The 10,658-nt window shown below is 43.0% G+C and overlaps 1 long non-coding RNA gene across 1 annotated transcript in view; it reads right to left on the bottom strand.

Annotated features, from left to right (window-relative positions):
- Positions 1 to 5,157: 5,157 nt before the first annotated feature.
- Positions 5,158 to 10,658, bottom strand: part of LOC139173845 (uncharacterized) — a 28,045-nt gene continuing 22,544 nt past the window's right edge. Inside the window, exon 3 of the long non-coding RNA XR_011560246.1 lies at positions 5,158 to 5,365. This is a non-coding gene — a long non-coding RNA (uncharacterized lncRNA). The remainder of the gene's footprint in view (positions 5,366 to 10,658) is intronic.

Genomic DNA, 10,658 nt, shown 5'->3' with positions numbered 1-10,658 from the left:
AACCACCCCCCCCAAACCCCCTGACCTTTGACGCATGACACCCAACCCCTTAAATTTGACCCTCACCCCCTGACCTTTGACACCTTTGACCCCCCCTAACCCCCAGACCCTTGACCTCCTGGACCCAACCTCTGACCTTTGACATCCCTGACCTTTTACCCTGACCCCAACCTTTGACCCCACTTGACCGTTCAGCCACGTGACCCAGGGCCTACCAAGGCCTAACCCCCTAACCTTTCGCCCCTGACCAATGACCTTGACCCCTGACCTTTAACCCTGGACTCCTGACACCCCAGCCCCCAACCTTTGACCTCCTGACCTTTGACCCACTACCTCCTGACTCCAACCTCTGACCCCCCCCAAACCTTTAACCTCCTAACCCCAAACTTTCACCCCCTGACCATGCACCCTTAACCCCCTGACCATTCACCCCTCACCTAACCCTAAGCCCCTCCCCTATGACTGCTGGCCCAACTCCGTTTCCTGCTCCCCTCCGCTAATAACCCTAACCCCTAGAACGGTAAAACCATAGCCCCCAAAATTAAAACATACTCACCATCCTAGGAATCGAGCGTTTGCAGGGACTTTCCAATTGACCCCGTTTGGCGGAGAAATGTCAATTAGGTGATCTGACATTTCACACTTCCGGAAGCCCTGCTTTTAAAGCAGGGCCACCGATAGGCCGGAATTACCGGTAGTAACATCAACAGCCCAGCCGTTGCCACTCACCTTGCCTGTGACTTGAATGGCTAAGGAAGTTAATTGGATTTGATGGCAAAAAATTTTGAGTCACACCTAATTTAGTATACCTTAAGGTTATGGTGTTAACATTTTTTTTCCCAACTTGTTCCCTTCTAAGTGTGAGGAAAGATGCGTTGCTTTGCGTTTCACGTGTTTTTTGGAGCCGTTTCACGATTTTAGATTTAAGAAAATCCATCCTGGGTTCGAGAAGCGAGCATTGTGGGAAGTGGGAAGATTTGAATATGCAAAGCGGAAGCTGCTTACTCCTACTAAGATCTTTTTAGACCCACGTACGATCCGGACCGAAAACTCTTCATTTGAAGGGCTTATGTTTGGTCGATTCGAATACTTTTTTCACTTGGAAAGTAGTCTCAACGTTTCTGCACGCAATGATATCAACGTTGAAATGAAAAAGGTAATTCTTATTGGTTTATTTTGGCGATATAATGCATGCCCCCCCCGTTTTTGTAAAAGTTTTTTCAATTTATGGATGGGTTTGCTTGCAAAATGGATTCTATTTTACTACGCTTGGTGTGGGGTTGGTAGCTTCAACATTTCTGAATATAACAAAAATATAAAGGAACTGAAAAAAATTATTCTTACTGCTTTTTTAAAATCGGAAATAAGCCCCCCCCCCCCCTCGGCTGCTTGCAACCGTTTTCGCTTTTTATTTTTTTATGCTCCGAATCCGAAATATTCTTTAAAACCTTAGGCGTTCGTTTGCTCCATTTAACGATGCTGATCCTCAAAAAAATATTTTTGGGGTGCTGGCTAATGGTTTTCTGGGCAAAAAAAAATCATCGCTTCCAGTCTGTTTCTCTTCGTATCTGACCGGACCGAAAATAATTTTTTTAGGTACTTGAATTTGATCTTTTTGAACCCTTTTTCAACTGGAAAACTAGTTTGAACGTTTATGAACGTAATGATGTGAAAATTGAACTGGAGAAATTGAGACTTATATTTTTATTTTGATCGAAAATACCCTCCCCCCATCCTTTCTTAATTCCGTGTCGATTTATATTTTTTAACCCTACAAATCCCTAAGTAAGGAATTTCCCCCAAAAAGGTTTGATATACTAAATTGAACGATCCTGAACGGAAGAAAAATATAAAGGAACTGAAAAAAATGGTTCTTATTGGTTTATTTTTAAAAACGAAAGAGCCACCCCCCTCGGCCTTGCTGTGTTCCGTTATTCTCGCTTTTTATACATATTTGGCTAGAAATATTTGGAATGTCCTTTTGAAAATCAACCCCGTTGTAGCCGGAGAATTAATTTTATGAAACGAATCCGTTTTACTACAAAAAACTATGTAAGTTTGAAATTAACGGCATAATTTTTATATAAATTGAAATAACTTTATGTGCAAAATAAACTAATGTGCATCCATTTTTCCAGTTCAATTTTCATATTGTTATGTTCAGAAATGTTCGAGCTACAAATCCCACACCGACTTTAGTAAAATATAATCCATTTTGCGAGCAAAACTATCAGTGAATTCAAACAAAATTCACAAAAACGGGGGGGGGGGGAGGCACATTTATGTGCAAAACAAACCAATGAGGATTAATTTTTTCAGTTCAATTTTCATTCCGTTGTGTGCAGAAATGTTCTAACTTGTTTCCACGTGAAAAAAGTTTTCAAATTGACCAAACGTAACCGCTTCAAATGAAGGGTTTTCGGTCCGGGTCCTATGTGACCCAGGAACAGAAGATCAATAAGCGATGATGCGGTTTCCTACATCAAACGAATAGGGGAGTAATCCTGCAAAAGCCTTAAACCCGGTTAAGAAGGGCTGTCGTCATCATCATCTTCATTATCATCATATTTATTTATTTATTTATTTACTTATTTACTTATTTAATCATTTGTGTATTTAATCGTTTACTTATTGCATTTATATGCCACCCCTCTCCGAAGACTTGAGGCGGCTAACAGCAGTCATAAAACAGTGTACAATTATAATCCAATACTAAGCACGAATTAAGCACCCCTTAATATAAACAGACAAACATACATACATACAAACATACCGTGCGTAAAATTGCAAAGGCGTAGGGGGAAAAGGAATCTTAATTGCCCCGTGCCTGGCTGCAGAGGTGGGTTTTGAGTAGCTTACCAAAGGCAAGGAGGGTGGGGGCCATTCTAATCTCTGGGAGGAGTTGGTTCCGGAGGGCCGGGGACACCCCAGAGAAGGTCCCGCCATCGCATTAACCCTGCTATGCCTGATTCAGCATTGTTGACAATTATTATTGTTATTTGTAGTAGTATTACTCTTATTATCAACATCAACATTATTTTTTATTATTATTATTATTAATTATATTTGTGTTCTGCCCTTCTACGAAGACTCAGAGATTTACTTAGTGAAAGGCACTGAACAAAGTGATTTTTTTATGGCATTCCCATGGTCACGTGTTCAAAATTGCGATGCTTGGCAACTAGCGTTAGCAACTAACATGCTCACGTGTCCCCTTTTGGGTCTTGTCTATTGGGAAAAATGTGGAGCTCAATGGTCATAAGCCGAGGACTTAACGGCGGTGGGATTCAGCCGCTTCTCTCAGGATAGCACGAACGGCTGGGGGCTCTGCCCACCCATCCCGACGTCGTGCGCACACTCGCTTTTGTGAACCGGTAGGGAAGGGAAGGGAATCCCACTTCTGGAGGACTAGCTGCGTATTGGACACGAAAACCGCCAGGGGTTTGTGAAGGTACTACAAAAATGATAACTTTATTATATAAAACAGGATGTTGGCTAAGTCCCCAGCTCTACCGTTTCCCTAATGAAGAAAGTCCGCACCCGCCTCTCTCCTAGCAGAATGAAATATTAAAAAGACGAAACGTTGATGGAAGGAGAATCTCCCCACGCGGATAGAAACAGAGAAACGTAGAAGCGTGAAGGCAGAAAAAGACCTCGTGGCCCATCTACTCTGCCCTTATACTATTTTCTGTATTTTATCTTAGGATGGATATATGTTTATCCCAGGCGTGTTTAAATTCAGTTACTCTGGATTTATCTACCACGTCTGCTAGAAGTTTGTTCCAAGCATCTACTACACTCGGTGAAATAATATTTTCTCACGTTGCTTTTGATCTTTCCCCCAACTAAGTTCAGATGCTGTCCCCTTCTTCTTGGCTTCACTTTCCTATTAAAAACGCTTCCCTCCTGAACCTTGTTTAACCCTTTAACGTATTTAAATGTTTCGATCCTGTCCCCCCTTTTCCTTCTGTCCTCCAGACTATACAGATTGAGTTCGTGAAGTCTTTCCTGATACGTTTTATGCTTAAGACCTTCCACCGTTCTTGTAGCCCGTCTTTGGACCCGTTCAATTTTGTCAATATCTTTTTGTAATTTCGTGCTATCTCCCCCTTACCGGTCTTCCGGAAACCCGTTAAGATCTGACTTTTCTGGCAGGTCTGGAATAGCATTGACCCTGGGGTGTGTATGCTTCTTTTAAAGACGTTACATTATTCTTATTGTATGACTGATATGTCCCGTCAACAAAACAATGTCGTTTGGCGGGCCCCAGGGGAAGAGCCTTCTCTGTGGTGGCCCCGGCCCTCTGGAACCGACTCCCCCCGGAGATTAGAATTGCCCCCACCCTCCTCGCCTTTCGTAACCTCCTTAAAACCCACCTCTGCCCTCAGGTGTGGGGGAACTGAGATATTCTTTCCCCCTTGGCCTTTACAATTTATGTATGGTATGTTTGTTTGTATGTATGTTTGGTTTTACAAATAAGGGTTTTTTAATTGTTTTACTATTAGTTTTTAGTATTGGATTTACGTGATGTTTTGTACTATTGTTGTTAGCCGCCCCGAGTCTACGGACAGGGGCGGCATACAAATGCAATCAATCAATCGATCAACCAATCAATCATGTCATTTTCATTTAATACTGTTCTATTTATACCACGTTAGCCTCTCTGAATCCGCTTTGGAATGAGCGGCGTATAAATACGATCGATCCACGCGTTCCTGCATCTATAAATAAATACAAAAAACACTAACCTTTCCCCAAAGATGCAAACAGGGAATTCTGCCTCTATTACTTATGCGTAACTATGCCGGAGACCTGTTCCCCGAATTTTGGAGAGAAAACCTGGACCTTTACTTTTCCCGGGGGCTTCTCATAGTAACATAGAAACATACAAGTCTGACGGCAGAAAAAGACCTCATGGTCCATCTAGTCTGCCCTTATACTATTTTCTGTATTTTATCTTAGGATGTGTTCTGTCTGGGTTCCCCCAGACCTCAACACCAGTCTCCATCATTTTAACTACAACTGGCCTGTAGTTACCAGCTTCTTCTCTACTGCCCTTCTTGTGAATAGGCACAACACTGACCATTCTCCAATCCTCAGGAACTTCTCCTTGGAAAAATACAAAGAGCTCTTCGAAATAAATAAAAGAAACTTGCATTGACTAAAAACAAAGCGTATTTATTGCAAAGAAATAATAATAACGGTTTACAAAGTGAGATGGATCTTTTAGCTTCGCTGAGCTTTCAGCCAAAAGCCGTTCCTGAAAGCCGTCTCCTTTCTGTTCTCTGCAGACTAGATGGACCATGAGGTCTTTTCCTGCCGTCAGTCTTCTATGTTTCTATGTTTCTAACTCAATCTGTATAGTCTGGAAGACAGAAGGAAAAGGGGGGACATAATCGAATCATTTAAATATGTTAAAGGGTTAAATAGGGTTCAGGAGGGAAGTGTTTTTAACAGGAAAGTGAACACAAGGACAAGGGGACACAATCTGAAGTTAGTTGGGGGAAAGATCAAAGGCAACTTGAGAAAATATTATTTTACTGAAAGAGGAGTAGATCCTTGGAACAAACTTCCAGCAGACGTGGTTGGTAAATCCACAATAACCGAATTTAAACATGCCTGGAATAAACATATATCCATTGTAAGATAAAATACAGGAAATAGTATAAGGGCAGACTAGATGGACCATGAGGTCTTTTTCTGCCGTCAGTCTTCTATGTTTCTATTTTTATATAAATTGAAATAACTTTATTTATTTATTTAATCATTTGTTTATTTAATCGTTTACTTATTGGATTTATATGCTGCCCCACTATAAACACTCGGAGCGGCTAACAGCAGTCATAAAACAGTGTACAATTATAATCCAATACTAAGAACGAATTAAAAACCACTTAATATAAACAACCAAACATACATACATACAAACATACCATGCATAAAATTGCAAAGGCCTAGGGGGAAAAGGAATCTTAATTGCCCCGTGCCTGGCGACAGAGGTGGGTTTTGAGTAGCTTATGAAAAGCAAGGAGGGTGGGGGCAATTCTAATCTCTGGGGTGAGTTGGTTCCAGAGGGCCGGGGCCGCAACACAGAAGGTCACGCCATCACATTAACCCTGCTATGCCTGATTCAGCATTGTTAATGATAGAAAACTGCCCTCTGGTGGTCACATCCGGTAGGGAGCAATCACGAAAGGCAAGGAGGGTGGGGGCAGTTCTAATCTCTGGGGGGGATGCGGGTTTGCTACATCAAACAAATGGGGGAGCAATCGTGAAAGGCAAGGAGGGTGGGGGCAATTCTAATCTCTGGGGGGAGTTGGTTCCACATTAACCCCGCTACGCCTGATTCGGCATTGCTAATGATAGAAACCTGCCCTCCGGTGGTCACGTCCGGTATTTTGCGGAGGCAAAAAGAAATCTATTGGATTTTAATTTTATTACAGTATACCATATCTTTCTTATTAACGCCTTATTAATATTAACAAGCGATGATGCGGGTTTGCTACATCAAAGGAATGGGGGAGCAGTCCTGAAAGGCGAGGAGGGTGGGGGCAATTCTAATCTCTGGGGGGAGTTGGTTCCAGAGCGCCGGGGCCGCCACATAGAAGGTCCCGCCATCACATTCACCCTGCTATGCCTGATTCAGCATTGTTAATGATAGAAAACTGCCCTCCTGTGGTCACGTATTGCGGACACAAAAAGAAATCAACTTTTTAAATTGGATTTTAATTTTATTATCCCATATCTTTATTATTAATGCCTTATTAATATTAACAAGCCATGATGCAGTTCGCTACATCAAAGGAATGGGGGAGCAATCCTGAAAGGCAAGGAGGGTGGGGGCAATTCTAATCTCTGTGGGGAGTTGGTTCCAGAGGGCCGGGGCCGCCACAGAGAAGGTCCCGCCATCACATTAACCCTGCTATACCTAATTCAGCATTGTTAATGATAGAACACTGCCCTCCGGTGGTCACGTACGGTAGGGAGCAATCCCAAAAGGCAAGGAGGGTGGGGGCAATTCTAATCTCTGGGGGGATTTGGTTCCAGAGGGCCGGGGCCACCACAGAGAAGGTCCCGCCATCACATTAACCCTGCTATGCCTGATTCAGCATTGTTAATGATAGAAAAATGCCCTCCGGTGGTCTCGTCCGGTATGGCGGACGCAAAAAGGAATCTATTGGATTTTAATTTTATTGTCCGATATCTTTATTATTAATGCCTTATTAATATTAACAAGCAATGATGCGATTCGCGACATCAAAGGAATAGGGGAGCAATCCCGAAAGGCAAGGAGGGTGGGGGCAAATCTAATCTCTGGGGGGAGTTGGTTCCAGAGAGCCGGGGCCGCCACAGAGAAGGTCCCGCCATCACATTAACCCTGCTATACCTGATTCAGCATTGTTAATGATAGAAAAATGCCCTCCGGTGGTCTCGTCCGGTATGGCGGACGCAAAAAGGAATCTATTGGATTTTAATTTTATTATCCGATATCTTTATTATTAATGCCTTATTAATATTAACAAGCAATGATGCGATTCGCGACATCAAAGGAATAGGGGAGCAATCCCGAAAGGCAAGGAGGGTGGGGGCAAATGTAATCTCTGGGGGGAGTTGGTTCCAGAGAGCCGGGGCCGCCACAGAGAAGGTCCCGCCATCACATTAACCCTGCTATACCTGATTCAGCATTGTTAATGATAGAAAACTGCCCTCCTGTGGTCACGTATTGCGGACACAAAAAGAAATCTACTTTTTAAATTGGATTTTAATTTTATTATCCGATATCTTTATTATTAATGCCTTATTAATATCAACAAGCCATGATGCGGTTTGGTACATCAAAGGAATGGGGAAACAATCCTGAAAGGCAAGGAGGGTGGGGAAATCCTAATTTCTGGGGGGAGTTGGTTCCAGAGGGCCGGGGCCGCCACAGAGAAGGTCCCGCCATCACATTAATCCTGCTATGCCTGATTCAGCATTGTTAATGATAGAAAAATGCCCTGCTGTGGTCACGTATTGCGGACACAAAAAGAAATCTACTTTTTAAATTGGATTTTAATTTTATTATCCGATATCTTTATTATTAATGCCTTATTAATATCAACAAGCCATGATGCGGTTTGGTACATCAAAGGAATGGGGAAACAATCCTGAAAGGCAAGGAGGATGGGGGCAATTCTAATCTCTGGGGGGAGTTGGTTCCAGAGGGCCGGTGCCGCCACAGAGAAGGTCCCGCCATCACATTAACCTTGCTATACCTGATTCAGCATTGTTAATGATAGAAAACTGCCCTCTGGTGGTCACGTCCGGTATTGCGTACGCAAAAAGAAATCTATTGGATTTTAATTTTTTTATCTGATATCTTTATTATTAATGCCTTATTAATATCAACAACCCATGATGCGGTTTGATACATCAAAGGAATGGGGGAGCAATCCTGAAAGGCAAGGAGGGTGGGGTAAATCTAATCTCTGGGGGGAGTTGGTTCCAGAGGGCCGGGGCCGCCACAGAGAAGGTCCCGCCATCACATTAACCCTCCTATGCCTGATTCAGCATTGTTAATGATAGAAAAATGCCCTCCGGTGGTCTCGTCCGGTATTGCGGACGCAAAAAGGAATCTTGGATTTTAATTTTATTATCCGATATCTTTATTATTAATGCCTTATTAATATTAACAAGCAATGATGCGGTTCGCTACATCAAAGGAATAGGGGAGCAATCTCGAAAGGCAAGGAGGGTGGGGGCAATTCTAATCTCTGGGGGGAGTTGGTTCCAGAGGGCCGGGGCCACCACAGAGAAGGTCCCGCCATCACATTCACCCTGCTATGCCTGATTCAGCATTGTTAATGATAGAAAACTGCCCTCCTGTGGTCACGTATTGCGGACGCAAAAAGAAATCTATTGGATTTTAATTTTATAATCAGATATCTTTATTATTAATGCCTTATTAATATCAACAAGCCATGATGCGGTTTGGTACATCAAAGGAATGGGGAAACAATCCTGAACGGCAAGGAGGGTGGGGGCAATTCTAATCTCTGGGGGGAGTTGGTTCCAGAGGGCCGGTGCCGCCACAGAGAAGGTCCCGCCATCACTTTAACCTTGCTATACCTGATTCAGCATTGTTAATGATACAAAACTGCCCTCCGGTGGTCACGTCCGGTATTGCGTACGCAAAAAGAAATATATTGGATTTTAATTTTTTTATCTGATATCTTTATTATTAATGCCTTATTAATATCAACAAGCCATGATGCGGTTTGATACATCAAAGGAATGGGGGAGCAATCCTGAAAGGCAAGGAGGGTGGGGGCAATTCTAACCTCTGGGGGGAGTTTGTTCCAGAGGGCCGGGGCCGCCACAGAGAAGGTCCCGCCATCACATTCACCCTGCTATGCCTGATTCAGCATTGTTAATGATAGAAAACTGCCCTCCTGTGGTCACGTATTGCGGACGCAAAAAGAAATCTATTGGATTTTAATTTTATTATCCTATATCTTTATTATTAATGCCTTATTAATATCAACAAGCCATGATGCGGTTTGGTACATCAAAGGAATGGGGAAACAATCCTGAAAGGCAAGGAGGGTGGGGGCAAATCTAATCTCTGGGGGGAGTTGGTTCCAGAGGGCCGGGGCCGCCACAGAGAAGGTCCCGCCTTCACATTAACCCTGCTATGCCTGATTCAGCATTGTTAATGATCGAAAAATGCCATCCGGTGGTCTCGTCCGGTATTGCGGACGCAAAAAGGAATCTATTGGATTTTAATTTTATTATCCGATATCTTTATTATTAATGCCTTATTAATATTAACAAGCAATGATGCGGTTCGCTACATCAAAGGAATAGGGGAGCAATCTCGAAAGGCAAGGAGGGTGGGGGCAATTCTAATCTCTGGGAGGAGTTGGTTCCAGAGGGCCGGGGCCACCACAGAGAAGGTCCCGCCATCACATTCACCCTGCTATGCCTGATTCAGCATTGTTAATGATAGAAAACTGCCCTCCTGTGGTCACGTATTGCGGACACAAAAAGAAATCTACTTTTTAAATTGGATTTTAATTTTATTATCTGATATCTTTATTATTAATGCCTTATTAATATCAACAAGCCATGATGCGGTTTGATACATCAAAGGAATGGGGGAGCAATCCTGAAAGGCAAGGAAGGTGTGGGCAATTCTAATCTCTGGGGGGGTTTGTTCCAGAGGGCCAGGGCCGCCACAGAGAAGATCCCGCCATCACATTCACCCTGCTATGCCTGATTCAGCATTGTTAATGATAGAAAACTGCCCTCTTGTGGTCACGTATTACGGACACAAAAAGAAATCTACTTTTTAAATTGGATTTTAATTTTATTATCCGATATCTTTATTATTAATGCCTTATTAATATCAACAAGCCATGATGCGGTTTGATACATCAAAGGAATGGGGGAGCAATCCTGAAAGGCAAGGAAGGTGTGGGCAATTCTAATCTCTGGGGGGGTTTGTTCCAGAGGGCCAGGGCCGCCACAGAGAAGATCCCGCCATCACATTCACCCTGCTATGCCTGATTCAGCATTGTTAATGATAGAAAACTGCCCTCCTGTGGTCACGTATTGCGGACGCAAAAAGAAATCTATTGGATTTTAATTTTATTATCCGATATCTTTATTATTAATGC

The sequence above is a fragment of the Erythrolamprus reginae genome, chromosome 11, assembly GCF_031021105.1.
Source record: "Erythrolamprus reginae isolate rEryReg1 chromosome 11, rEryReg1.hap1, whole genome shotgun sequence".
NCBI lineage: Eukaryota > Metazoa > Chordata > Lepidosauria > Squamata > Dipsadidae > Erythrolamprus > Erythrolamprus reginae.
Note: the sequence above shows the minus strand (reverse complement) of the source record. Positions and strands in the feature narration are given on the sequence as shown.